We start from the raw sequence: 6,115 nt of genomic DNA, 5'->3' as shown, positions 1-6,115 counted from the left end.
TTTTCGCCTGAGCTCTGCTTGCTGCAGCTTTGCAGTCCTGCCGGCGGAGGGCGCGGAGCGCCGGCGGCGCCTGCCTGCGCCAACGGTAAGCGCCGCCTATTGCAGAAATAAATCACAAATGTATGCAAAAGAACTTCAAAAGGCTGCGGCATCAAAGTGGCAGTTAGAGAGGAGACAACGTCAAGTCGCAGGTGCAGAGGGCGACAGCATCTGCATCCCAAATTCCGGAAGTGTCTCGGGCTGAAGTGTTTCTTCGCAGCCCTTGGAGCCCGGTTCTCTGATCCTTTGATGTACAAGAGCCTTCCGACTTTCCTTTGTTCTGGGTTTTTTTTTTTCACACGTCAGGAGTTAGTGCAGACAGCCTCTCTCTGCTGCTGCACCGCTTCTTGCTTCTCGGTTCCGCAGCCTTTGCAGGGTCACGGCCCTTGGGGGCGGGGAGTGCCCCTCTGCCCCCCCCCCCACCCCCCCACTTCCTCACGGGGCCCAGCCACCCCTCGAATATCCGTCCTATACAGAGTCCCACTAACGTCAGGAAATCCGAGAATGGGGAGGTGGGCCCAGGATGACTTGGGGCTTTGCCTTTGTCTTGTCTGTCCCCCCCAGAGAAACACTGAACTCTAGAAATGAATGTGCCCGTCAGGGGCCTCTCTGTGGGGTTGGTGCTAGGAAGCGGTTTGGAAACCTTTCTGCAACCCTGTCGTGGGCAGGCCATCCCAGCAGAAATGGAAAGATCACATCTTCCAAAAACGGTGTGTGGCTCAAAGTGATGAAGCCTCATTGGGTTTTTTTTTGAAGACACTTTTTTTTTTTACGTTTATGACAAAAGAGAGAGGCAGGCACACTGACTTCTCAGAGACCCTCAGTCCCCACAGGGGCTCGTCTTCCCCATCGTCAACATCTCCTGCCAGAGAGATGCATTTTTTATGGAGGATGCATCAATGTCATGGTCACCCAGACCCCACGGCCTACCGTGGAACTCACTGTCGGTGGTGTTCGCGCAGGGAGCTTGGGTCTAGTGTCACGAATGACAGGCACCCATCATTACAGCAACACGCAGGGTGACATCACGGCCCTGTAACTCCTCTGTGCTCTGCCCTTTCACGTCCCTCCTCCCGGAGCCTGGTGGCCCCTGATCTTTTTATTGTCTCTGTAGTTTGTCCTTTCCCAGACTGGCGCAGAGCTGGAATCACAGGGCAGGCAGCCTTCTCAGGTTGGCTTCTTTCACTCGGTGATATGCGTTTAAGGTTCTGTTACGGGGACCCCCACGTGGGGTTGAGTCCGTCTGCCTGTGCGCACTGGCCTGAAGAAATGCATGAGCCAGAGTTTGCACGTAGAAAGAAAAAAAGTTTAATATTGAACTGGCCAATAGGGAGGCAGGCGCTGAAGCTCCAAACCCGATTTTGTGATGGTGTCTGGGTACAGGTTACGTGAGGCAAAGTCACCAGTCTCCGTGGTTAGTTAGGAGTGAGGGGAGGAAAACCCATCAGCAGGGCTTCATGGCTGCGACTCCACTGTGGTTCGTGCTTCTTCCTGGGAGTAACTCAGCCCAACAGATCTGTGTGCCTTCCGGTCCTGCCTGTCCCAGGTGGGCCCATCGCTCCCGTCCTACCCACTCTGAGATTTTTTTTTTGCACAGCCTCTGGAGTGACTTTCTAAAGACAAAGATTTGCTCTGTTACCACTTGACTTAAAACTCTTCAAAGCCGCCTTCTTGCCTTTGGAATCAAGTTCATGTTCCAGGTGGTGGGAGCCCCTCCCCAGGGCAGAACACGGGGCCGTTCTGCTTTGTGATTAGATGCAGAGACTCTAGAGTCAGACTGCCTGCATTCAGACACGGCATCTGTCACATTCTCACAGTGCGACCTCACTCTCTGGGCCTCAGTTTCCTTATCTGCAAAGTGGGGGTAAGTTATATTTGCAGTAGCAATAAATTCAACCTAGAGACCCCATTTTTCACATATCTTGCCTCTAGGTAAGGCTGTATGAGTAGATTCTGGCCCATGTGAGGGTTTTGGTTGATACTGCCAGCAAGACTTTGTAGAAGAGTGTACTTTTTTTCCCCTCTATCCTGTTTGGAATGTGCTTGTGATGGCTGCAGCTGTAGCAGCCATTGTGGGCCCCGAGGCCAGAGCCTCCGCTTAGAGGTGCCATGAAAAGCTCAGAGGAGGCTGGGTCCCTGACTGCCACCTTCTGGCCTTTGCCAGGTCTCCTTTGGGCTTTGTGTTTCATGTAGCTGATGTGCTGTGGAATTTGTTCTGGTCATAGCAGGAGCACGTGGAACATCTCTGGGAGACTGTGGACCGTGTTGCCTGGGCTCTCTGGTCAGCTCTGGGAGTCTGGGTTTGGCCGGCCTGTGGAAACCTTGGTGACCTCCTTGTCTTTGCTTGTGGGGACCCGCTGACCGCCTGCCCCTGCTCAGCTGCAGCTCTGGGCCTCTCCCTTGGCTCTCGGGGTTCCTCGGGCCTGCGCTGGGATTGGACCCCGTCCTGGTGGCAGACCCACTTGCCCGAGGCCCCAGTGTATCTGCAACCTTAGGTCCTTGGGCAGTGCTCACGGCTGCTTGAAGAGAGGGAGAGTGAGTTCTGGGAGTCCTGCTGGCAGGAGCCCACCATCCCTGCATTTCTATGTCACTTTAACATGCGCACCTATCAGGTGGCGGGGCCCCCCTGTCAACAGGGTGCTTTCTGTGCTGGGTGGGCCTCCTGTGGAGGGTGGGGGATCCCGTTTTATGCTGATTTACGAGGGAAGCCGTTTGTAGCAGTCTTACCGAGGCCATAACTTGAGGAAAAGCCACAGCCGCCTGGCCTGATCCCTGAAGCCGGTCTCACCCTTGGGACACTTCCTTTCCTGGTGTCAGATGTAATCACAGCTTAATTAGAGTCTCTGTGAGGTGATGACATCTTTCCCCGATGCGATCAGATCCCGTGAAACTGGGGCTCTGAGCCCTACTCCTTATGGTCCCCACAGGGTGACCTGGGTGCGCGCTGACCATGGCCTGGTGAGACTTCACACTTGGGGAGGGGCACCTGGGATTCAGTAGCGTGTCTTTTTCAAAGTGTTCCCACTTCCAGGGTGGTCCTTTAATTACCCTTTTCTCCCAGGCAAATAAGCGACAGCCCCCTCGAAGGGGACGGTTTGCTCGTTTGTCTGAAATTCAGGGCTCCTGTTATGCTGCCTGGTGTTTTCCTGTTGGGCTCCATGGACAGGACAAGCCTCCTGTGCACACCCCCAACGGTGGCAGAAATTGCTGTTGTTTCTATGACAACCGATGCTCCCCACCCCCCTTCTTTTCATTTCTGCAAAGCTGTCTGGATGACGGACAGCAGCGTGTGGGATTAATTTGCAGGGCGGCAGCGGGCAAAGGGCCCCAGCGATTCGGTGCCTTTCCTGGCCAGCCCTTTGTCTCCGGTCCTGTTCTGAGTTTGCCATGCGAGTCACATCGAAGCGGCAGTCATCGACGCTCGGCTGAACCGAGAGGGACCCGAGCGATTTGCGTGCGATCCCATTTGGATTCTTGGGTTTTGAAAAGCTTTTTCTGCTTCCTTATTTTATTATTATTATTTTTTAAAAAAACCAACTCTGCTATTCGGCTTCTTGTACTTAATGAGGCCTTTCCGAAGGGAAAACTAGCAACCAACCAAACACGAGTTCTGCCCTTTAAGCAACTGCTTCTAAATTCTTTTTCAGAACCTAGTTGTACCGGGAGGGCAGGGTTGGGTTTTCACATTAATGACCCACAACGCCAACGTCCAACCCAGCGGACTCTCCGAGGGCCGTTCCAACAGGCTTGGCATTTAACACACCATTTTGTTAAAGAGGGAACGGTAGGAAAAATGAACTTCCTGAGGATAATAATGACCTAATTAGTTAAATAGCTCTGGTCCTAGTGATTTCCAATGTGCGGGCAGAACGTCTTTGGAAAGACCTCCACGCCTGCAAAGTGTGGCTAATCTGTTAGAAGACCCGTCTGCTGTCCAGCCTGAATAGACGCCACGGCGCCCAGAGGCCGGTAGTTTTGCCTTTCATCTGAATGTAGGTGACGCTCCCAATGGTACACTGCAAGGTCATTCTCAGTGGTGCCCATGTCTGTGCAAGCTCTGGTCGTTATCTTCTCAGTTAGACAGTGCCATCCCGGGAGAGGGCTCTGGGCTTCATCAGTCTGAGATGGGAGTCCTCCTGGACAGTGTGTGGGGAGCTGCTGCATCTGGGTTTCCAGGGGGAAGGGCAATTCCATGAGCTTCCACTGAGACCAGGGTGTCGGGCAGCTAAAGGGATGGGCAGGGACTGCAGGAACAGCCTGGGCAATAGCTACAGGGACCGTCCCTGCAGAGAGCGAGATGCAGAAAGGTAAGTCTTGGGTTCGGAACCGCACAGACTGAGGGTCTGAGTGGGGACAAGCCTTGTGTCTGTTGCTTGGCCAATGGCAGGTGATATGAAGGCCTGGATAAGGGAGAGAGCTCCCATGTCTTCGCTTGCCTTGGACCATCTCTCGGGCTCCTTCCAGCTTGGATATTCCAAGGCTTCGACTTGCAGAGCCAGTGGCTTAGGCCCATCTAAACCACAGGTGGCAAACACAAGGCCCACGGGCCGAATCTGGCCCTCACCTTGTTTCTGCCCAGTGGCAGCGCCGAGATCCTTGCCCCCAGTCAAGGAGTAGTTACCTTTACACAGTCCTAAAGTTACGTCTGGCCCTTGGAAGGCAACCGCAAGGCTGATTGACCCCTGGTGACCATGAGTTTGACCCTCCTGTTTAGATTCTGAACTGACTGCTTTGGACAACTGAAAAGGCAGGGGCAAATGTGGAGTTATCCAGACAGGTGGCAGGAGTGCCTGGCCTGGGGACTCTCCAGGGGGCGTCATTCCCCCAGTGTGCTGCGCTCTGCTCAGAAGGAGACCTGGCAGGCAGAGCCCCACCGAGTCCCCCTCCGTACCCTGACCTCTCCTGGCGCAGCTTCCTGGATCCTTTCCTGGAGTTCACTAACCTGTAGTCCAGCTCTTTGGGTTCTTTGTCCGCTTCCCCCACCTCATGCTAAACGGGGACCTGTGACAGCGGGTCGGAAGACTGGCTTCTGAGATACGAGGTGTCCAAATTAGGGCCCTGGGACTTCTGTGTGCCTCAGTTTTCTTTGGAAAAAGTCAAGACGTAAGAGCTATGAGTTGTAAGTTTTGAAGAATAAACGCCCTAAGTTGCTTGCACTCAGTACATGAGTGACTGGCAAATGCTAAGGGCGCCTCCCAGCGGGATCCACTGAACCCCGTCCTCAGCATCTTTGAGACTGGGGACCCTTCCCAGCTCACTCTTGCCTCCTGTGACCTCCTTCCGTTCTGAACCGTCTCCTCTACTTATTTGACAATCTCGTAATGCATTGTGGCATTTCTGCAGGCACAGAGCTTTTCACTCTATCTTTGGTTAGTCATACCTTTCCTGCGGAATTTCCTCTGCTTGGCTCTGTGATGCTGAGGCCCCGGTGACTTCAGCTTGTACATCCTTTAGCCACCAGTGCCTTGCGCAGTGACAGTGTCTTCATAAGTGTGTCACTCAGAGCTGCTGGAGTTAATAAATGCACATCTGCCATTGACTGTCACTGTCCTAAATGTGGAGTGAATGGGTCCTGTGTGGGGGATATCACTGGTGCAGGGTTGAAGGTACCATAGAGGGTATTGCTAGTCAGGCTGTAAGGTCATGGTCATGAGAGAAGGAATGGAACTGTGAGTCCGAGCCTGCTGGCATCCTGACCCCACAGCAGCAGGGCCCCTGATCCGTTCACGTCAGTAAAAACTTCCTAGCAGGACAGTGCGGGCTCCCCACGAGTAGCGAGTTGGGGGAGCAGGTTCATCGCTGCGAAGTGAGTGCGTTCAGAAGGGCCAAGTGAGCAGATTAAAATCACTCCGGAGGAGGCATTTCATGGGGTAGTAATACACTGTCGATTACGAAAGATAGCGAGAGCATTCGATCCAGCGACACTGCATCTGCCACAAGGGAGCTAACTCGTCAGCTTCTGGGAGAGGTGTTTTCGTTTGCCAGAAGCAGAGCCCAGAGTGGCCCCTGGGAGGCGCCTTCTTTGAGATGCGGGCACAGCTTCGGAGAGCTGTCCCGCAGTCCTGTCCTGGGCTCC

Source organism: Artibeus jamaicensis, unplaced genomic scaffold (assembly GCF_021234435.1).
Source record: "Artibeus jamaicensis isolate MK-2021 breed Jamaican fruit bat unplaced genomic scaffold, CSHL_Jam_final scaffold_1689, whole genome shotgun sequence".
Taxonomy (NCBI): domain Eukaryota; kingdom Metazoa; phylum Chordata; class Mammalia; order Chiroptera; family Phyllostomidae; genus Artibeus; species Artibeus jamaicensis.
This window is presented reverse-complemented; position numbering follows the sequence as displayed.